This window comes from Schistocerca nitens, chromosome 2 (assembly GCF_023898315.1).
Source record: "Schistocerca nitens isolate TAMUIC-IGC-003100 chromosome 2, iqSchNite1.1, whole genome shotgun sequence".
NCBI lineage: Eukaryota > Metazoa > Arthropoda > Insecta > Orthoptera > Acrididae > Schistocerca > Schistocerca nitens.
In genome coordinates this window covers 714978944-715003251 of record NC_064615.1, presented here as the reverse complement: position 1 = coordinate 715003251, position 24308 = coordinate 714978944, and the positions used below count along the sequence as shown (strand labels likewise).

General features: G+C 41.7%; 1 protein-coding gene across 1 annotated transcript in view; it reads right to left on the bottom strand.

Annotated features, from left to right (window-relative positions):
- The window catches only part of LOC126236882 (homocysteine S-methyltransferase-like), a 69874-nt gene extending 56338 nt beyond the window's left edge, over positions 1–13536 (bottom strand). The window contains exon 1 of the mRNA XM_049946510.1: positions 13426–13536. The gene's annotated coding sequence lies outside the window, so the exon portion shown is untranslated. The remainder of the gene's footprint in view (positions 1–13425) is intronic.
- Between the last annotated feature and the right edge of the window lie 10772 nt (positions 13537–24308).

Below are 24308 nucleotides of genomic sequence, written 5' to 3'. Positions count from 1 at the left end.
AATTATTTTTTTAGGTGTATACAGCGACATATGTGGATACTTCTGCGAAATTTGTTGCGGATAGGGTTGTTGATAAAGAAATAATAAATTAAAACGTCGTGCATGATCTGGCAGTTTTCGTGCAACTCAGTATTTGACGTCATATTTCCTGAACTATGTGTCTTACAGTGACATATTTTTGTAGGTACGTTGAGTGGTATTTGTGGATACTGGCAGCAAAATATGTTGCGAATTGAGGAAGTAGTAAAGAAATAATAAATTAAAGCGTTACACTTCATGTGGAAGTTTCACTACATGAACAGCGGAAATTTAGGAAGAGATAAACTTTAACACATTTTTATAATATGTGTAGATTGCTATTTGGATAGAATTAAGCTCTAAGTCTGTCGCCCATTTCCTGTATCACTTCTGTCATTTAAATCAGCCGTTAGAGATGGTATAGGTCTACCAAAGATATTATGAAGTACCTTTTCTCAAAAACCGCTGCCGACAGGTCATACCTTGGCTCAAATATAGCTGCCGACGGCTCATTCGCTCGCCAAATGACACACAGCATTAGAAATATGGCGCTAAAAAGGCGGACAATGATTGGCGCACTTTGTGCTAACCAGATACCGACGTCTCATGTCGAAAATACAGGGTGATCAAAAAGTCAGTATAAACTTAATAAACTACGGAATAATGTAGATACAGGGGTAAAAATTGACTCACATGCTTGGTATGACATGGGATTTTATTAGAACCATCCCATATTGCTAGACGCGTGAAAGATCTCTTGCGCTCGTCGTTTGGTGATGATCGTGTGCTCAGCCGACACTTTCGTCATGCTTGGCCTCCCAGGTCCCCAGACCTCAGTCCGTGCGATTATTGGATTTGGGGTTACCTGAAGTCGCAAGTGTATCGTGATCGACCGACATCTCTAGGGCTGCTCAAAGACAACATCCGACGCCAATGCCTCACCATAATTCCGGACATGCTTTACAATGCTGTTCGCAACATTATTCCTCGACTACAGCTATTGTTGAGGAATGATGGTGGACATATTGAGCATTTCCTGTAAAGAACATCGTCTTTGCTTTGTCTTACTTTGTTATGCTAATTATTGCTATTCGGATCAGATGAAGCGCCATCTGTCGGACATTTTTTGAACTTTTTTATTTCTTTGGATCTAATAAAACCCCATGTCATTCCAAGCATGTGTGTCAATTTGTACCTCTCTACATTATTCCGTGATTTATTCAGTTTTCAAATTTATGCTGACTCTTTGATCAACTGGTGTATTGCTCTGCAATCAGACCAGTTACATTGTTCTGTGCAGGGCATAGGGACGCAATAAAAGAAGTAAACATCGTATTGCAGTTATGGAAACCAAAATGATTCGGTGGATATTTGGCCTTACTGACCTAAAAAACTGATGAAATATGAGGAAAGGCCGGAGTGACAACCATCGTTTAAGTGGGGGACGGATACGGATCGAGTAGATGGAGCTGAACACTGGTTGCCGTTGCAAGTCGATGATTAAATACCTTTTGGAAGATCGAAGTAACGTATGTTAGATCCCCTCCATGTAGACCTAAAGAAAGTGGGTCTCCACCCTGACCATGCACGAGATTGCGGCACATAGAGATAGAGATGGAGGGACAAGCTCAGAGATAGAAAAAGATGCAAGACCTAATCAGAAATTCCTTCCATATGTTGTATTTTCAATTTATTATTCTTAATGTTTCATACTGTTTTCAGCGCTTGTGAATAAGTTATTGTTTTTTCTCAATACTGAAAACAGTAGTGATCAGAGACAATGAATGACTAAGAAAATCGCCAGATATTCCGGTACGCCATTGACGTACGTTAAAAATGATGTAATGTAGGAACTCGTTATCTGCTAATATTAACAGTCATAAACGCGGTGCAGCCGAAGGGTATCTATCGCGATGTTCGTTGAGAGTGTCCGTGCTGGAGAGGGCCTCTTGTGGAGCGCTGTGTACAATAGATACGCAGCTGGTCGCTAATCAGCCTGCATCGGCACGAAGGCCGCTGTCGTCTCCGCACGCGCTCTGTCCAGCCGCCAGCCACGCAAGCTTGCTGCTGCGTTGCATCACGCAGTGAGCCATATCGGCAGGGAGCGATATTTTGGGAAGGCGCGCTGAGATGGGGAGGCAGTGAGTAAACATTTCTGGGACGGTGACATAAAATGTTGCAAAATATTATTCAGTGGCAGGATGGTGTCTGTTATCAGTGATTATATGGGATCACAAGCTCTCGTGTTTATATCCGCCTGCAACACACACCTGTTGAGGATATATTTGGACTACGTTTGGTATCACTACAGCACTACCATGGTCGAGGCCAATGAGTCGCTGTGCCAGATGCTAGCTGCAAGTCATCATACGTCGGTAGATGTTTCAATCCTTGGAATTCGGTTGTTGGAGGGGGGGTGGGGGGAGGAGATGGGGAGAATTAAGTTTTGATCGGTACTTCTTATGTTCTCTGTAACATTCGAAACATCTTCTCGTTATCCTGATAGAGATGAAGATTAATCAGCTGATGCTTGTCGATCTGTCCGAAACGAACACTGACCTCGGCAAACTCCCAGCCTCTCTGTATTTTATTCGTGATGGTTTTCGACACCTGGAGAATGTGCTCGTTCAAGTCCTTGAAGAGACTTAGTATTAACAGAATCAGCTTGAGACCTGAGTTTCTCCTGGCGTATACAACTTTCAAGTAACTTCCGGGAATTCAGCCAGTTAACACTTTCAGCGACCGCCGATATATCGGCGGGAGAACACCCCGCCATTTTCAAGGCAAACTGCAACGGACAGGCGGCGTACATGCAAATTTAAAACCTCGGTTCTCGGACTGAAGCAGGAAAGATCACACACACACTGAACACTAGTGCCACCAAAGATGACCAAAGTCAGAGCTGTCGATAGTGAGACTATGAATTCGCAGGTGAGGTAGCATTGAGTCTGTCCCTCTGTTTTTTGACAAGGGAGAGAGCCGGATTCCAAACAGAGTTTAAACAGAAACCTCCATCCCTGTTAACGAGGTTGCTCGCTAATTTAATCTCAACTGCCTCCCTAATAACACTGTCCCAATAGCTGAACGTGAATGCCAATATCTCGGTTTTATTATATAACATGGAGTGACGAGTATCCAAGCAATCTTGGACTGCGTAAGGCGGGTGTATATCGTATTCCTTGTAGCTGCGGCATGACATATATTGGTCGAACTATCAGGACCGTGGAGGACCGATGTACTGAGCATAAACGGCACACACGATTACAGCAGCCAAGTAGATCTGCTATTGCCGAACATTGCTTGGATACTGGTCACCCCATGTTATATAATAACACCCGACACTGCTTCAATTTTGATTAATAATCAGCATTGGCCGCCGAAGACTTCCGGCATAAGAAGTCACCCTCTTCTGCCAACGGCCTTATCAAAGATGGCGGAGGAGCGGACAGAGATTTAAGGCACTCTCTTGCCCTTGGGGTGGGAAACTGCCCCTAAAGGCGGAAAAATCAGCAATGATCATCGACATGAGGATGCAGACGGCAATGGAAACCTCTGCATTAAAGACACGTAACGTGTATCCACAGGGCATGTGATCTGTAATTGATAAAGTGTCATGATGGTCTCTCCATTGGCAAAAGATTCCGGAATAGTCCCCTATTCGGATCTCCGGGAAGGGACGGCCAAGGGGAATGATGATGATGGTTGGTTTGTGCGGCGCTCAACTACACAGTCATCACCGCCCGTACAAAGTCCTAATCTGTACACAGTCCAATTTTAGCCACTTTGACAAATGACGATGATGAAATGATGAGGACAACACAAACACTCAGTCCCCGGGCAGAGAAATTCCCCAACCCGGCCGGGAATGCCAAGGAAGAGACGACCATGAGAAAAAGATTGAATAATCAACGAAAGGATAACGTTCTACGAATCGCGCCGTGAAATGTCAGAAGCTTGAATGTGGTACGGAAGCTAGAAAATGTAAAAAAGGAAATGCAAAGGCTTGATCTAGATATAGTAGTGGTCACTGAAGTGAAATGGAAAGATGACAAGGATTTCTGGTCAGATGAGAACTCGGTAATATGAACAACAGCAGAGAATGGTGTAACGGGAGTAGAAATCGTTATGAATGGAAAGGCAGGGTAGAGAGTGTGTTACTGTGAACAGTTCAGTGATAGGGCCATTCTTAACAGAATCTTCAGCAAACCAACACCGACAACGATAGTTCAGGTATACATGACGACGTCGAAAGCTGAAGATGAAGAGACAGTGATAGCATATGAGGATATTGAAAAGATAATACAATACGTAAAGTGAAATGAAAATCTAATAGTCATGGGGGACTGGAATGCAGTTGTAGGGGAAGGAGCAGAAGTAAAGGGTACAGGAGAATATGGCCTTATGACAAGGAATGAGAGAGGAGAAAGAATAATAGAGTTCTGTAATAAATGTCAGCTAATAATAGCGAATACTCTGTTCAAGAATCACAAGAGGTGGAGGTATACTTGGAAAATGCCGGGTGATACGGGAAGATTACAGTTACATTACATCATGGTCAGACAGAGATTCCGAAGTCAGATTCTGGATTGTAAGGCGTACCCAGGAGCAGATACAGACTCGGATCATAATGTAGTAGTGATAAAGAGTAGGCTGAAGTTTAAAAGATTAGTCAAGAAGAATCTATGTGCAAAGAAGTGGGATACAGAAGTACTAAGGAATGACGCGAAACACTTGAAGTTCTCTCAAGCTGTAGATACAGCAACAAAAGAATAGTCCAGCAGGCATTACAGTTGAAGAGGAATGGACATCTCTAAAAAGGGCAATCACAGAAGCTGGAAAGGAAAACATAGGTAGAAAGAAGGTAACTGCAAAGAAACCATAGGTAACAGGAGAAATACTTCAGCTCATTGGTGAAAGGAGGAAGTACAAAAATGTTCAGGAAAATCCAGGAGTCGCTGAGGAATTAAATAAACAGGAAGTGAACGGAAGTTAAGATTAAATAGTTGCATGAAAAATGCAAAAAAAAAAAAAAGAACCGAAAATGAAATGAGAGTCGGAAGGACTGACTTAACATACAGAAAAGTCAAAAGAGCCTTCGGTGAAATTAAAAGCAAGGGTGGTAAAAAAAAGAGTGCAACAGGAATTATATTTCCAGAATGAGATTTTCACTCTGCAACGGAGTGTGCGCTGATATGAAACTTCCTGGCAGATTAAAACTGTATGCCGGACCGAGACTCGAACTCGGGACCTTTGCCTTTCGCGGGCAAGTGCTCTACCAACTTTTTTTTTTTTTTTTTAATGGGAACCGCTGCAGGAGCAGGACGACGGGTAGGGCAGGGGTCGACACCCACCCGCAGCCTGGCCATCCCGCCGCCGCGCCCAAGCAACGTGTTCGAGTTCGAGGGCCAACTGAGCTACCCAAGCAGGACTCACGACCCGTCCTCACAGATTTGGAAAGTAGGAGACGAGGTACTGGCAGAACTGAATCTGTGCGGACGAGTCGTGGGTCGTGCTTGGTTAGCTCAGTTGGTAGAGCACTTGCCCGCGAAAGGCGAAGGTCCCGAGTTCGACTCTCGGTCCGGCACACAGTTTTAATCTGCCAGGAAGTTTCAGGAATTATATTGTTAAATGCAGAGGAGAGAGCGGACAGGTGGAAGAGTACATTGAAGGGATCCATGAGGGGGAAGATTTGTCTGACGTGATGGAAGAAGAAACGGATCCAGTATTAGAGTTTAAAAGAGCTTCGGAGGACTTCAGATCAAATAAGGCAGAAGGAATCGATAACATTCCATCAGAATTTTTACGATCATTAGGAGAAGTGGCAACAAAATGACTATTCACGTTAGTGTGTAGAATATATGAGTAAGCCAATATACCCTCTGACTTTCGGAAAAAAAGTTTCCACACAATTCCGAGGACTGCAAAAGCTGAGAAGTGCGAGAATTATCGCGCAATCAGCCTACCAGCTCAAGCATCCTAGTTGCTGACAAGAATAAAATACAGAAGACTGGAAAGGAAAATTGAGGATGTGTTAGATGACGAACAGTTTGTCTTTAGGAAAGGTAAAGGCACCAGAGAGGCAATTCTGACGTTGCGGTTGCGGGTAATACGCAATATGTACCAATAGTGGAAGACCAAGAACAAAATGCTCGGATTAAACAGAGTGTAAGACAAGGATGTAATCTTTCGCCCCTACTGTTCAATCTGTACATCGAAGAAGCAATGACAGAAAAAAAGAAGGGATCAGGAGTGGAATTAAAATTCAGTGATACGATTCGCTGATGACATTACTATGCTGAGTGAAAGTGAATCTGCTGAATGGAATGGACAATCTAATCAGTACAGGATATGGATTGAGAGTAAATCGTAGAAAGACGAAAGTAATGAGAAGTAGCAGAAATGAGAACAGCGAGAAACTTAACATCAGGATTGATGGTCACGAAGTAGATCAAGTTAAGGAATTTGCTACATAGGCAGCAAAATAACCAATGACAGACGGAGCAAAGAGGACATAAAAAGCAGACCAGCACTGGCAAAAAGGGATTTCTGAGTCAAGAGAGGACTAATAGTATCAAAAATAGGCCTTAATTTGAGTAGGAAATTTCTGAGAATATACATTTGGAGCACAACATTGTATGGTAGTGAAACATGGACTGCGGGAAAGCTGGAACAGAAGAGAATCGAAGCATTTGAGATGTGGTGCTACAGACGAATGCTGAAAATTAGGTGGACTGATAAGGTAAGGAATGAGGAGGTTTTGCGCAGAATCGGAGAGGAAAGGAATATGTGGAAAAGAGTGACAGGGAGAAAGGACAGGATGATAGGACATGTGTTAAGACATCAGGGACTGACTTTCATGGTACAAGAGGAAGCAGTAGACGGCAAAAACTGTAGAGGAGGACAGAGATTGAAATACATCCAGCATATAATTGAGGCCATTGTCGAAAAGAGGAGCACTTGAATGAATATCAAGAACTCATATGGGAAATTAGTCTTAAGCGAAGAAGGGAAAGCTGTAAGGTGGACGGAGTATGTAGAGGATCTATACAAGAGGGATGAACCTGAAGGCAATATTATAGAAATGAAAGAGGTGTAGATGAAGATGAGATGGGAGATATGATACTCCGAAAAGAATCTGACAGAGCACCGAAAGACCTAAGTCGAAACAAGGACTGATCAGTAGACGACATTCCATCAGAACTACTGACAGCCTTGGGAGAGCCAGCCATGACAAAACTCTTCCACCTGGCGTGCAAGGTGTATGAGAGAGACGACTTACCCTCAGACTCCAAGAAGAATGTAACAATTCCAGTTCCAAAGAATTCAGTTGATGACAAGTGTGAAAACTAACAAATTATTAGTTTAATAAGTCATGTTGACAAAATACTGACACGAATTCTTTACAGAAGAACTGAAACACCTGTAGAAGCCGACTTCGATGGAGATCAGCTAGGATTCCAGAGAATGGTGGGAACTGCCAAGGCTATATTGACCCTATGACTTATCGTAGAAGATAAGATAAGGAAAGGCAAACCTATGTTTATAGCATTTGTAGGTTTGGAGAAAGCTCTTGTCAATGTCGACTAGAATACACGTTCTGTAATTCTGAAATGGAGGGAGCAAAAGATTATATACAACTTGAGCAGAAACCAGATGGCCGTTAAAAGAGTTGAGGTGGGTGAAAGGGAAACAGTGGCCAAGAATGGAGTGAGGCAAGCTATCGCTGATGTTATTCAATCTATAAACTGAGTAAGCAGAAAAGGAAACAAAAGAAAAAAATTGGAGTAGGAATTGAAGTTCAGGGAGAAGATACAAAAACTTTGAGGTTTGCCGATGGCAATGTCAGAGACAGCAAAGAACTTGGAAGAGTAGTTGAACGGACAGTGTCTTGAATGGAGGATACAAGATTAACATAAAAAACAAGGGTAAAGCAATGTAGTCGAATTACATCAGGCGACGCTGAGGGAATTACGAAAATTGGAAATTTGTGGTAAGTTCCTATGGAACCAAACCACTGAGGTCATCGGTTCCTAGGCTTACACACTACTTAATCTAACTTAAACTAACTTACGCTAAGGACAACACAACCATGCTCGAGACAGGACTCGAACCTCCGACGGGGGGAGCCGCGCGAACTGTGGCAAGGCGCCTCATACCGAGGAGCTGCCCCGCGCGGCCAGATTAAGAAACGAGGTGCTGAAAGTAGTAGATGAGTTTTACTATTCGGACCGTAAAATAACAGATGATGGCTGAAGCAGAGACGATATAAAGTGCAGGCTTCTTTCTGAAGGAGAGAAGTTTATTAACATCGAATATAGATGTAAGTGTTAGGAAGTATTTTCTGAAGGCATTTGATTAGAGTGTATGGCAGTGAGCCGGTCGGAGTGGCCGAGCGGTTCTAGGCGCTACAGTCTGGAACCGCGCGACCGCTACGGTCGCAGGTTCGAATCCTGCCTCGGGCATGGATGTGTGTGATGTCCTTAGGTTAGTTATGTTTAAGTAGTTCTAAGTTCTAGGGGACTGATGACCTCAGAAGTTAAGTCGCATAGTGCTCAGAGCCATTTGAACCATCTGTATGGCAGTGAAATGTAGACAATAAACAGTTCAGGCAAGAAGAGAATAGAAGCTTTTGAAACGTGGTGCTGGATAAAATGCTGAGTATTAGGAGGAGCAGTGGGTAGGAAAAAAAATTGTGGCGTAACTTGACTTGGCTCCACTAGATACGTTCTGAAGGGGTCACCAGTTTAGTATTGGAGAAAAGTGGGGGGTAAAAATCGTAGAGGAAGATCAAGAGGTGAATACAGCAAGCAGGTTCAAAAGGATGTGGGTTACAGTTGTTATTCGAAGATGAAGAGGTTTGTACAGGATAGAGTAGCGTGTAGAACTGTATCAAAGCAGTTTTCCGGCTGAAGACCACACCAACAACGATACGATGTTTGTTCAGGAAGGGATCTTAGAAGTTAGGCGAGACACAGACTTTAACTTATTATTGCTTAACTTTCGATTCTCAGATGTTGTCCTTCACTGGTGTGCAGTCTTTTTGACGTCTGTCTTCATTTCTTATGGTTTAGACATCCGAGTGAACGATAAGCTTTCGGCTATTGATCTGTCTTCGAATTATACGCTTATATGTCGAACACGCTCAACGTTTGATTATACATCCTTGAAAGTAACTAAGCGATACAGAGTTTACGATTATCTGTATCACTTTTGTTAAGATTATCTCTCATGAATGTAATTTTTTTGATGATTGCTAACCTCAAATTTATTTATTTATTTATGTTTGCGAACGCCAAAATAAGTTAGAAAGCTGAAGCTCAGTGTAACAGCTAATTTGGAGTAGTAGAGGATTGAGAGAGGAAAAAGTGTTTGACAAAGTAAATAGTTACAATTTATCACCGATTATTATGGTTGTTTCACATATAGCTGGTATGTGAAGATCTTTAAGAACTACAACCATTTAATCAAAAGAGACAAGAAAAGTCCATTTTTTGAGACACTACGAACAGAGCATGTTCTATGTTGACGAAAACTGGCGTTATGGGACTGTGGCTGTGGAAAAATCCAGATTAACTGTTATAAAAACAGACAAGGAGCTTTCGCCACAGCGAGAAACAGCCAACTTCACACGTGCAGCATAAGCTAAATGTCAGTTTAAAAGACAACAGTTGGCTGAGAATAAACCTGTCAGTTCGAAACCGATACCAGGGCCATTTGTTTTTCATAAATAGCGTTATTATTAGTGGTTTTCCTTTGTAAGACTTAACCTGTAACTTAACAAAGCTAAAACATAACTCTTTGTTCAGTACACATGAGAGTATTAATTCCGCCTTCTAACAGGTTATAACTGGCGCGGCCCTATCAACAGCGATGAGTGCAATGCCTCTACCCTATGTGATAAACGTTCAGTGACTTCGTATAGACCAGTTTTTAATGTCAGTGGTGTGGATACGTTGCACAATCTTAGGAAAATCATCTGCAAGGAAAAAGTTGAGGATCACAGGGAACCTTAGCATGAATGATTTGTAAGGAAATCTGATGTGGTGCAATGCTATGAAATGCACTGACCTGGAACTCCAGCAATAATTCGTCCACAGAACTCACGATGGGAGACCGTGATGTTGATACTGGGTTTGATACGGACGAAAATCTTATCTCATTGTTTCCACTTTTAAGGGGGGTAGGACGTCAAACGGGCCGACTTGGAGAGCAGGAGAGGCACCACAGGACATTTTATTTTCTACTGTCTATACTTTTACAAATAAATTAATAAAACTTTGTCAGCATGATCAGGAAGCATTCGGAATTCACACTCATAGCAGTGAAAGTTCAAAAACATAACAAAATAATTTTTTTACATGTGAAATTTCATCATTTTTTCGCTTACTATTGGCTGCATTTGTTGCTATAGGTACATTTTTCTTCACAAGTAAGAGAGATTCTTTGATGAATTTTGCACAGCATACAAACCATACTTACAGGTGTATAAAACTCTAGAATTTTCCAAATCTATTAAAAACAGATAATTAACTACAAAATTTGAGTTTTTTCTAAACATAAAGTTTAAAACGTAACAGCTCATTCATTTTTTCATAAATTAAATATATTCAAGAGTTTCAGACACCTGTAAGGTTTGTATGCTGCGCAACATTCATCGAACAGTCTCTCTTACTTATGAAGAAAAGTGTACCTATAACAACAAATGCAGCCAACAGTAAGTGAAAAATGATGAAATTTCACATGTAAAAAAAATATTTTGTTATGTTTTTGAACTTTCACTGCTACGAGTGTGAATCCTGAATCCTTCCTGGTCATGCTGACAAAGTTTTATGAATTTACTTGTAAAAGTATAGACAGCGGAAATTAAAATGTCCTGTGGTGCCTCTCCTGCTCCAAGGCGGTCCGTTTGACGTCCTACCCCCCTTAAGAGAACGCAGGTCTGACAAAAGGCATTAGCAACATCTTTCATTATTACCTAACCGGTCCACGAATTTCTTTCATTAGTGATTCTGATTGTGTAGCACGTAGTTTATGTAATATCGTATGGTGGATGGGTGTTGGTATTTTACACAAGTTGGATCTTGTACGTTCGTATCTGATATTAAAGACTCCACAGTAATCAAACCCAACAACGTGGACAGTTTATTGACTGAAGGTAACGCAACTGTCATGAAAAATAATACGTCGTTTATGGCACTTGCTGATATATTGATAGTAATTGTTTGTTACGTTCTTTACGCGACTCGAAGTTGTTGGATTCGTTAACCTTCAAGTGTCGACTGAACATAAACGCAGAGAATTACAGATAAATGTCCTTAACGGGAAGCAGAACAGACGCGTATGCGTACTTCAGCGTGAATTTTATGAGGTTTTAACCGTCCTAATTGGGGCTCTTCCCTTGTGAGTGTGGACGTAAATTCTTGTCAACAGTTCATGCAGATGTTTGGTGTCGTTACGGCTTTTATTTCAGCTGTAACGCAATCTGTACATCCGTTCATTGTGTATTATGCATTAAGTTTTGCTGTCGTACGTCCTAACTGTCGCTAGCGTTGTTTTAATCTAAACCTTTGGGGTAAAGAATTCAGTGCGTCGTGTAATCTTTTCGACTTTGTACTGGTGACGCATTGTGTACTTGGGAAGCGTGAGATCCTATCCTATAGTAACTGCGGAAACTTTTTAGGTCTCAAACAATAGAGGCAGTGGCAAGATCTTTTGCAGGAGGTTGTGAAGGCGGTGAAATTAATGTAATTCAGAATTACAATTCTCCTTTCTGCGCTCATAAAAACTATTTTTTTAAGGAACATTTGAACGTAACAACAGTTGATCCCTGGCAACATTATCTGGACAGGTTTTGCGATATAAAAGTAGACTATTTTGAAAGAAGAGTAGCCATTTCGAGCATGATACTCCATTTTATTAAACTTTTTTTTCCCTATGAAACAAACGTATATTTTGAATTGCTCAGATATTTGCTATAACACCATAAGATTTAGACATCGACTTTGAATGAAATAGTATGAAACTGGATACATCAATAGGAAAATTAACGTTCTTCCTTTACTTTGGAACAGCCGTCTTAAATTTATTTGGTATGGGTTTGTACTGCCAACATAATCAATTAATAAGAAGTGGACTAAATAATCATTTAAATTATTGGACAGGAAAGGCACACTTGCCTCTATGCAAAGCTAATAAAAGCATCTACATAAACAGCAATGAAACGTGATGGCTTTCCATTACATTTAAGGGTCGGTAGGTGCAAAACATTTTATAACCTCTGGTCTATACAGCAATCGTGTTAGCCGGAGTACCAGGCAACAATTATCAATTCAGCACGTGGATTCGAACCTGTTATGGTGCACTTCACTAGTTCTGTCTGTAGCACTACAAGGGGTGCTCTGTTTATTTAGACATAAACCTAGTTTAATTTTTACGGTTATTTTAATCAAGATCGAAAAATTTGTATGTTATGGCGAAACATAACTTGCTGGACAAGTTCCATTAAATTTTGTGTCCTGAAGACATTGAGTAGGAAATAAGGCGATATTTATAAAAAGAAAATGGATCAGATTCTTCTGATACCGAGACGGAAAATGAAATTGTCGAAACAGAAAACCATAAAAGTAACATCAAACAGTCAGCATTTTGCAACTTAACAACCCTGATAATAGGCTACACGGATTTTCTGAAACGCCTCGCTCTTGTTTGAATGGAAGAACGCTTGAAACGACGAGTGTTGTGTGAAACATGACCCCGAGGAAATTCACGTCTTCTTGACGAGGTAAAGGTGCGAAGAATCGCAAACGGAGGAACTTAAAAAAACCTGGAATTTATTACACATGTGTAAGCATAAAAACAACAGAACAGAAACAATGTGTGTACAGTGCAACGAAAAGGTATACAAAAAACGTGGTGTGATGGACATAAAATATGAAAAGTGGCAGAAAATGGGATAATTATTTATTATTCGCCTCAGATGATTGATAAACTTTGTGCTTTGCTTCTCTAAAATACGTTTAAGGGTTTATATAAGCTTTTTTCTCAGATAAAATATTTCTCATACAGAAGGGAAAATACGTAACCTGACTACTAATTGCAGTGTAAAATCCGAAAGACACCCACTTAAATAAATTTGAGAGCCCTCCTCTCCCAGTGGAAGATAAAAATGAGTAACCATATTATGAAAGTGCTGTTGGGAAGAAACCATACTGTCCGTGCATGGAACTGAATGCTGCCACAGAAACTAGAGAAAATCGTTGTAAAGTTCAGAGTAATTCCTCACATTCATAAACCGAAGACAGTAACATTCTCCTTAACAAACCAACTAGACGGGACATAATCAGTGTGGAACGCGTGAAAAGTTTGTAATACTTGAATGTCCTTCTGCCGGCGCTGCGAAATCCTTACCAGACGTGTAACGCTCAGCGAGCTGCGCATGCGCCAAACAATACAAAGTAGTCTGCTGACTGCCGGCAGCTACGATCAGCCTGTGCGTTATAAGGCCGCCGGTGGTTTGGCGCCACTGTCGCCAGCCAGCTTCAGCTTATCCCTTCCCCTTCCCCCTCCCTTGCTGATTATCTCTCTCACTAATTCGGGGCACCACGTGGGATATCTTTCAGTTCGTAGGTCTATGCGTGAGATTGCTAGTTTAATAGGTCGTGCAGTGGTGCAAATGCTGATTCACTCTCTCTGTGATCTCCTAGCAGCCGTTCATGACCCCTTCAGCAAAGCTCAACTCTAAAAGCTGCTTTCACAGTAACCCACTGCTACTTGCGAAGTTTGTCTGCTATTGTGTTCCCTAGCTGTCGCACACTATTTTCATCATTATTTGATTACGTAAAATGGTCCATTAAAAACGGACCACTCCTTTAACAATTTCAGTTCTTCTGGGAGATGGCTCTGAGCACTATGGGACTTAACAGCTATGGTCATCAGTCCCCTAGAACTTAGAACTACTTAAACCTAACTAACCTAAGGACATCACACAACACCCAGCCATCACGAGGCAGAGAAAATCCCTGACCCCGCCGGGAATCGAACCCGGGAACCCGGGCGTGGGAAGCGAGAACGCTACCGCACGACAACGAGATGCGGACTCTTCTGGGAGAGTCTAACGTAAATATACGAGGTGTGGCTAGAAAAAAACCGGACTAGTACTGGTGAAACAATAAAACGAATGCAATAAGGCTGAAAGTCGCGTGGCCTGTCACGTGACTCTCGCTCCGCCTACTGCTCGAGTTTCATCTGCCTTCTGCACTCAGTCTGCCCGTGGCGTCTGTTTTAAGTAGTTGACGTTTTGTCTGTGCGTCGGAAAATGTTGAGTGTACAGAAAGAACAGCGTGTTAACATCAAATTTTGTTTCAAACTAGGAAAATCTGCAAGTGAAACGTTTGTAATGTTACAACAAGTGTACGGCGATGATTGTTTATCGCGAACACAAGTGTTTGAGTGGTTTAAACGATTTAAAGATGGCCGCGAAGACACCAGTGATGACACTCGCACTGGCAGACCATTGTCAGCAAAAACTGATGCAAACATTGAAAAAATCGGTAAACTTGTTCGACAAGATCGCCGTTTAACAATCAGAGCAGTGTCTGAGTTAACAGGAGTTGACAAGGAAAGTGTCGAACAAGTTTACCGATTTTTTCAATGTTTGCATCAGTTTTTGCTGACAATGGTCTGCCAGTGCGAGTGTCATCACTGGTGTCTTCGCGGCCATCTTTAAATCGTTTAAACCACTCAAACACTTGTGTTCGCGATAAACAATCATCGCCGTACACTTGTTGTAACATTACAAACGTTTCACTTGCAGATTTTCCTAGTTTGAAACAAAATTTGATGTTAACACGCTGTTCTTTCTGTACACTCAACATTTTCCGACGCACAGACAAAACGTCAACTACTTAAAACAGACGCCACGGGCAGACTGAGTGCAGGAGGCAGAGAAACTCGAGCAGTAGGCGGAGCGAGAGTCACGTGACAGGCCACGCGACTTTCAGCCTTATTGCATTCGTTTTATTGTTTCACCAGTACTAGTCCGGTTTTTTTCTAGCCACACCTCGTATAAGTAGAATTAACAGAGGAAATATGTTTTAACTCATTGACTGCACGCCACTCACTGGGCGTACGAAGGGGTGCACAAAAGAAACCGAAGTGACGTTCAGATGGGCAGAGCTTCTGTAGTAACGCCGGTTCCCGTCAGATAACCGAAGTTAACGCGCTGTCGGGCTGGGCTAGCACTTGGATGGGTGAACATCCGGTCTACGGAGCACTGTTGGCAAGCGGGGTGCACTTAGCTCTTCTGAGGTAAACTGAGGAGCTACTTGATAGAGAAGCAGCGGTTCCGGTCTCGTAAACTGACATACTGCCGAGAGAGCGGTGTGCTGACCACATGCTCCTCCATCTTCGCATCTAGTGACCCCTCTGGGGTGAGGATGACACGACCGGTCGTATCGTGAGGCCTTCATGGCCTGTTCGGGTGGAGTTTAGCTTTTAGCAAGAGTTTCTGTAGTACTGCGTTTTCCCGCTAGAATCGCATACAGCGAATGTTCCAAAGTCAGTCAGCCGAATGCCGTCGCTGAAGACGCTCACGACTTGTTTTGGCACTGTTCTGTATGATTGTCTTTTTTGCAATGGCTGATTTGCTCGGAAAAAGTGGAACAGGAACTCCTGAAATGTTGAAAACAGAGTACAAGGACGATGTTATGGGGAAAATTCAAGTGCCTGAGTAGTTTTACGTTTCAAAAATGTGAAATGTTAATCGACGACATACCGCGTTCTGGTCGTCCTTCCACGGCCCGAATACATGAAAAAGCATTCGCGCAATCATCAACGAAGATCAACGACGGACCACTGAAGAAATTGCAGAGCTGTCGGCAGTGACTTGGAGTTCAGTGCAGTGAATTGTGACAGAAGATTTGGGAGTGAAGAGGGTGGCTGCCAAATTCGTGCCACGACTGCTGACTAGTGAACAAAAACGAGGTCATGTGGAGGCATGCTGTGCTTTGAAAAAAGTCTCGAAATGATCCAAACTTTTTTTCAAAACAGGTGACGAAACTTGGATCTATACTTACGAACTGAATCAAAGCAACAATCAAGCCAATGGAATTCTTCAAATTCGCCTCGCCCCACAGAAGTTCGTCAGGTGAATTCAAACATCAAAACAATGCTGATTTGTTTTTTCGATGTGAGAGGTCAGACAGTTAACCAGGCTTTCAACTTGGAAGTTTTGAAAAGATTGCCAACAATGTGCGGCGGAAGCGAGCTGATTTGTGACAGTCGGATGACTGGTTTTTTCATCATGACAATGCCCCTAGTCACAGCCCTGTCTGTATGACAATTCTTGATAAAAATGGTATTACCCAAGCTCCTCACCCCTCATACTCACATGATGTATCCCCGTTTGACTTTTTGTGTCCTGGAGTGAACAAAGGCATGAAAGGAAAATGTTTTGTTGATAGTGCTGAGGTGAAGAAAAAAAGACGGAGGCTCTGTCAAGCATCACAAAAGTTGAATTTCAACAATATTTTGAAAAATGGAATAAAAGATTAGATAAGTGTATTGGTGGAAGTGAAGAACATCTTGAAGGGAACTGAAGATTTGTGCTTAAAATGTGAATAAATAAGTTTAAAAAAATAAGCTTGGTTTCATTTGGGTACCCCCTCGCATGTCTCCTCAGGAGCATCTGGAACATTCTTGAGCTACGTTTACAGAGGCCATAGAACCTGTATATTGCCTACAAAGTAGCCCAGAAACGCTTTCAATGCATTTCTAAAGAGAACAGTAGAGGGCTGTACCGGTTTTTACTTCGTGTTTCAGTTTCCATTTACCGAGTAAAGCCAGCCGGTGTGGCCAAGCGGTTCTAGGTGCTTCAGTCTGGAACCGCGTGACCGCTACGGTCGCAGGTTCGAATCCTGCCTCGGGCATGGATGTGTGTGATGCCCTTAGGTTAGTTCGGTTTAAGTAGTTCTAAGTTCTTTGGGACTGATGACCTCAGATGTTAAGTCCCATAGTGCTCAGAGCCATTTGAACCGAGTAAAGTGGTCACTGGAGTCACATTCGATAGAAGCGGGATTAAAATTCCCGTCCGGTCAACATTTTCCGTGGTTTTAATAAATAGATTAACGTGAATACAAGACTGGTTCCTTTGGAAAGGACAAGGGCGATTTCTCTCATCCTTACATCTCAGTTCCGAGTATGTGCTCGTCTCTATCCTCATCGTCGTTTGCTGGACGTTAAAACATGGATCTTCTGTTTACTTTTCAATTTTTTGGGACAAACACGTTCATCTGTTTCCTTCTTAAGTAAATCACCAGATAGTGCTGCCCTTAACCCCCACACACATGCTTTATCAGACTGTAAAGTGCACTACTATATTTGTTGTTATTATTACTCTACGTTTGCTGTTATCTTCTTGGAGACGAGGTCCGTCTATTCATCTAAACTGAAAGACTGTTTGTTTTTATGTTCGTTTCGCGCCGTCTTATTTAGAAAGCATCCCGAGTGTCAGTGAGTGGTGATTTTCTGAGGTGTCCTCGGAGTCTTTCGCGACGGCATACATGGATAAAACGTTCTCGGTTTTCAAGCCGCGTCAATTCGAGTAAAATCCTCGAGCTTTCGATGACCATCTCTGCCATCGTCGTCAGGAGTTCACTGACTGCCGGGGCTGCTACGGTTTCTCTCTTATATAGAAAACAGACATAAAATACAGTTCTAAAATACAAAAATGTTGGCTCAGGCATCTACATATTGGGACTCCGTCATAAAGGAAGCGACCGAGATTCGTTTAAACAACAATTTCAACTAAGACCAGAGGTCTACATTCAGCAGGGCATGGGGGCGGGCGTTGGACATCGAAAGAAAGCAAAGACAGATGCGTGATACCGTAGCAGCCTGTGCAGTCAGTGAACGCATCGCGGAGATGGTCATCGAAAGCTAGAGGATTTTACTCGAATTCACGCGGCGTGAAAACCGAGAACGTTTTATTCATTTTCTGAGGTCTTGTCATCACATATGAGTAGCGAAGGAGCTGTACCTCGTTTTCTTGCGTACATCAGAATGTTCTATTTTCGGCGTTTGGGAACAGATTTCACTTAATCACTTCACTTTCACTGTGTGACTTTCAAATACGCGTGTTAGATATGTGTGTATACAAATTCCAAAAATCGGACATTCTGGTTTACGCAGGAGAATGCGGTAAAACAGCTGCACGACGCATTTGTGAAAATAAGCTCTCAAAAAATCACCGCTGAGAACGCTTCGTAAGTAAGAAGAAGCGAAATGCAAAAATAAACACCCTTTTAATTAGTCTCCGAAATGATGATAGTAATAATAATATGGGAGCAACAAATTAACTAGAGAAAACTTAAAACATTACTGGACATATTTGTGTTTTCACTGATATTAAAGAAAACTGTAGAAAATTACCTCAGTCTTTCTGAACCGAGGGAGGCGGTGCAGTGGTTAGCACACTGGACTCGCATTCGGGAGGACGACAGTTCAAACCCGCGTCCGGCCATTTAGGTTCTCCGTGATTTCCCTAAATCGCTCCAGGCATATGCCGGGATGGTTCCTTTGAAATGGCACGGCTGATTTCCTTCCCCATCCTTCCCTAATCCGATGGGGCCCATGACCTCGATGTTTGGTCCCTTCCACCGAATCAACGAACCAACCTTCTGACGAAGAGAATACAAGAATATTGAGATTGCACGAGGTTGGAGAACGAAATCGACAATGTGCTTTTTAAAGCAACCGTTCTCGAGCTGTATCTTTAGAGAGATTTATGGAAATCGCAATGGACGGACCATATTTTCAGAACGGTCGAACAGTGATCTGAATCATGCTCCTCTCGAAGGTGAGTTCACTCTCTTAACCATTGCGTCACTGGACGCTGTTTCATATGAACAGAATTTCGCATTTCTTGATACGATACACGAATTCATTGCCACTTAACCTAACACCTTCCTATAATGTATCTGTGACAACAATTCATTCTGAAGATGATGCCTTACAGAACAGAGTACAATAGCTGTATGAAGAGAACATGTTTTTAATAGTTTGATTGACATCTTACCAAACCCATGAGCAATTTTACTTTCAAGAGTTACTTAGCTCCCTGGTTACCCTGGAAAAAGAAGATAGATTAAGGGGGCATGTTCATGAAAACCACACACTATTTAAAAATGCACAAAATCCACAATCTTGGAGCTATACAAGTGAAATTTTGTATCATGCTTTACATTCAATTAACATGTTTATTGTTAAGTTCCTTAGATTATATATATAACATTTTTATGGAATTTAAAAATTTTGATTTCAAAAACTAATATACTTACCTTTTCCTCAGAAGCTATTAAAGAAATTTCTACAAAATGTTATCTGTTTAATCTCTTTGCATATAGTAAGTTCTCTCTTGAGGTTTTTTGAATATATCGAATAGGAGAACTTCAACATTTTTTAAATTATTATTCTGTAAGTGTAATATGAAAGTCACGGAAAATTCCAAGGACTTTGCCCGATATCTCAGCTTGTACTCAGAATTTCAAAATTTACTATTGAGACAACATTTATTGGGTTTACAGAAATAAATGTACAACATTTAATAATCGTAGTCTTCACAGATTCCGAGAAAAGGGGGCTTAATCTTTGAGAAACATAATTTTCAGGAAATGCAATTTAAAGTTCAACTTAACGTTTTTCTTATGTCACCTCTTCAGAAGGCCCAGATTTAGAGTCTTCCTTCCCTTCAAGGCTTCTCTTCTGGTTTCTCGTTTTCTGCCTTCTTTCCTTAACAAAGTCTTCACACGACTTCTTACCTGCAGAGAGGCGCTTTAAATCTAGTTTTCTCAAGATGTCTTGTGTGAAATTTCCTATCTTAAAGCTCGTTCTCTCTAACACCATCAACATCACTACCTTCCCATCATTAAATACAAATACTGCATCATAAGTTGCAATTTTGACAATTGTAGCAGATGGAAATGTGGTTTTAGGGCCTCTTTTTCATTCGAGTGAGTACAGAGCCTCATTGAGATTCTGAGTTTTGCTATGAACACACTTTTCTTAGAAGTTCATGATCGGCTAGAAATCTATAAGTGAATTTGACTTCCAGGATACAATTTGTAAGCCTTTCCTTGTGAATGTTGGGGTTGTTATCCCTCAGAGCCAGTAGATGCTGAAGTGTTGCTTCATAAAGTGGGTGTGGCAGGAAGGTCGCGTCACACACTTAATTTTTTTTAGGCGCTTAGGATGCGATTTCATCGCTGAAACTTTGGGAACTTGTTGTCCGTGAGTCTGAAGATTGACATTTTCGGTCAATTTCATGAACGTCGCCCCTTAACACCGAAAGGAGAGACTGTCTGCGGCAATAATTTTATCCTCTCTTCTTCTTTTTTTTTTTTAAAAAAAAAGAACAGAAACGCCGGGAGTTTCAACGTTACGTTTTGGAAGAGGTCTTGGAAACAGCTCGCTATGTATGTAGTCACGAGCGATTTGGTCGATTTCTGTAACTGATCCCTCATAATTTTTCTTGACAGACCTCACCAATTCACCTTACAACGACTTTTCGTATTGTATTGATATTATTTTCATAATTGCTAACTTCCGACATGACAAGCAAGCTTTTTGACTTTTCGATAACTCTTCTCAGTAATGAGCTGGATTAATCTTTTAACTGCTGCCTGTAAGAAAGAACATTCGAACTTTTATCAGTTATTGCCACAGCTACACAACGTCCTGCACAGTGCTATGAACTACTACTAACAACTACACCACCTGTTGATGAGCCGCTAGGCGACTTGGAACCAGCAATGGGAAAATAGAGTTCTGCCATCACGAAAGCCGCTAGTTCCAGTCATTTCTTATTACTTATGCATGAAGATTAATTTTACTTACGTAAGAACATTAACTCCCGTGGGCTGAGGATGACACAGCGGCCGGTCGGTACCGTTGAGCCTCCCAAGGTCTGTTCGGACGGCAGAACATTAACTACCGTTCAGTCGAATTTTGTTCCCGGAAGAAGTGAAACAGTTTCAGGAGTGCAGCACCAGAATTACAACTATGTATGGACTGCAACCCCCCCATGAACCATGGACCTTGCCGTTGGTGGGGAGGCTTGCGTCCCTCAACGACACAGATAGGCGTACCGTAGGTGTAACCCAGTGTGCAATTTGCAGGGGGGGATGGGGGGGATTTCCGCCCCCCTCTGCATCAGACCATCCCCTCCTCTGGTTTTAGTTTATGCATCCCAACCTGGGATGTAAAACTTTACATATAATTTAAATTTGTGGAGCCGAACACTGAAAGTTTTTAATAAGTCTTACTATTAATACTATTAATATGTTTCAGTTTTCTATCATCAAAATAAGTACAGTTTTTCACAAATGTGCCTCTACTTTTTGAATTCCCCTCGTATACCTGTATATAGATGATTTTGTAAATAAGCTTTACCTATAATGTACTTTTAAAGATATAACAAAGGATGGCTTTTCTGATACTGCATACGCGTGAATAGTGAGTTTCGGCAGTAACATCTATTTATAAATAGCTGTTTAACCATGCGTAACGCCACGGTCCAAGCTAGTAACATATATAATTCTAAGACATCCCCCCCCCCCCCCCACTGGTAAAAGCACAAATCGCACCCTGGTGTAACCACAACGGAGGGGTATCTGTTGAGAGGCCAGACAAACGTGTGGTTCCTGAAGAGGGACAGCAGCCTTTTCAGTAGTTGCAGGGGCAACAGTCTGGGTGATTGACTGATCTGGCCTTGTAACACTAACCAAAACGGGCTTGCTGTGCTGGTATTGCGGACGGCTGGAAGCAAGGGGAAACTACAGCCGTAATTTTTCCCGAGGGCATGCAGCTTTGCTGTATGATTAAATGATGATGGCGTCCTCTTGGGTAAAATATTCCGGAGGTAAAATAGTCCCCCATTCGGATCTCCGGGCGGGGACTACTCAAGAGGACGTCGTTACCAGGAGAAAGAAAACTGGCACTCTACGGATCGGAGCGTGGAATGTCAGGTCCCTTAATCGGCAGGTAGGTTAGAAAATTTAAAAAGGGAAATGGATAGGTTAAAGTTAGATATAGTGGGAATTAGTGAAGTTCGGTGGCAGGAGGAACAAGACTTTTGGTCAGGTGAATACAGGGTTATAAATACAAAATCAAATAGGGGTAATGCAGGAGTAGGTTTAATAATGAATAAAAAAATAGGAGTTCGTGTAAGCTGTAACAAACAGCATAGTGAACGCATTATTGTGGCCAAGATAGACACGAAGCCCACGCCTACTACAGTAGTACAAGTTTATATGCCAACTAGGTCTGCAGATAATGAAGAAATTGATGAAATGTATGATGAGATAAAAGAAATTATTCAGGTAGTGAAGGGAGACGAAAATTTAATAGTCATGGGTGACTGGAATTCGACAGTAGGAAGAGGAAGAGAAGGAAACGTAGTAGGTGAATATGGATTGGGGCTAAGAAATGAAAGAGGAAGCCGCCTGGTAGAATTTTGCACAGAGCATAACTTAATCATAGCTAACACGTGGTTCAAGAATCATGAAAGAAGGTTCTATACATGGAAGAGCCCTGGAGATACTAAAAGGTTTCAGACAGATTATATAATGGTAAGACAGATATTTAGGAACCAGGTTTTAAATTGTAAGACATTTACAGGGGCAGATGTGGACTCTGACCACAATCTATTGGTTATGAACTGTAGATTAAAACTGAAGAAACTGCAGAAAGGTGGGAATTTAAGGAGATGGGACCTGGGTAAACTGAAAGAACCAGAGGTTGTACAGAGTTTCAGGGAGAGCATAAGGGAATAATTGACAGGAATGGGGGAAAGAAATACAGTAGAAGAAGAATGGGTAGCTTTGAGGAATGAAATAGTGAAGGCAGTAGAGGATCAAGTAGGTAAAAAGACTAGGGTTAGTAGAAATCCTTGGGTAACAGAAGAGATACTGAATTTAATTGATGAAAGGAGAAAATACAAAAATGCAGTAAGTGAAGCAGGCAAAAAGGAATACAAACGTCTCAAAAATGAGATCGACAGGAAGTGCAAAATAGCTAAGCAGGAATGGCTAGAGGACAAATGTAAGGAAGTAGAGGCTTATCTCACTAGGGGTAAGATAAATACTGCCTACAGGAAAATGAAAGAGACCTTTGGAGAAAAGAGAACCACTTGCATGAATATCAAGAGCTCAGATGGAAACGCAATTCTAAGCAAAGAAGGGGAAGCAGAAAGGTGGAAGAAGAATATAGAGGGTCTATACAGAGGCGATGTTCTCTAGGACAATATCATGGAAATGGAGGAGGATGTAGATGAAAATGAAGTGGGAGATATGACACTGCGTGAAGAGTTTGACAGAGCACTGAAAGACCTAAGTCGAAACAAGGCCCCGGGAGTAGACAACATTCCATTAGAACTACTGACAGCCTTGGGAGAGCCAGTCATGACAAAACTCTACCATCTGGTGAGAAAGATGTATGAGACAGGCGAAATTCCCTCAGACTTCAAGAAGAATATAATAATTGCAATCCCAAAGAAAGCAGGTGTTGACAGATGTGAAAATTACCGAACTATCAGTTTAATAAGTCACAGTTGCAAAATACTAACGCGAATTCCTTACAAACGAATGGAAAAACTGGTAGAAGCCGACCTCGGGGAAAATCAGTTTGGATTTCATAGAAATGTTGGAACACGTGAGGCTATACTGACCCTACGACTTATCTTAGAAGAAAGATTAAGGAAAGGCAAACCTACGTTTCTAGCATTTGTAGACTTAGAGAAAGCTTTTGACAATGTTGACTGGAATACTCTCTTTCAAATTCTGAAGGAGTCAGGGGTAAAATACAGAGAGCGAAAGGCTATTTCCAATTTGTACAGAAACCAGATGGCAGTTATAAGAGTCGAGGGACATGAAAGGGAAGCAGTGTTTGGGAAGGGAGTGAGACAGGGTTGTAGCCTCTTCCCGATGCTATTCAATCTGTATATTGAGCAAGCAGTAAAGGAAACAAAAGAAAAGTTCGGAGCAGGTATTAAAATCCATGGAGAAGAAATAAAAACTTTGAGGTTCGCCGATGACATTGTAACTCTGTCAGAAACAGCAAAGGACCTGGAAGAGCAGTTGAACGGAATGGACAGTGTCTTGAAAGGAGGATATAAGATGAACATCAACAAAAGCAAAACGAAGATAATGGAATGTAGTCGAATTAAGTCGGGTGATGCTGAGGGAATTAGATTAGGAAATGAGACACTTAAAGTGGTAAAGGAGTTTTGCTATTTGGGG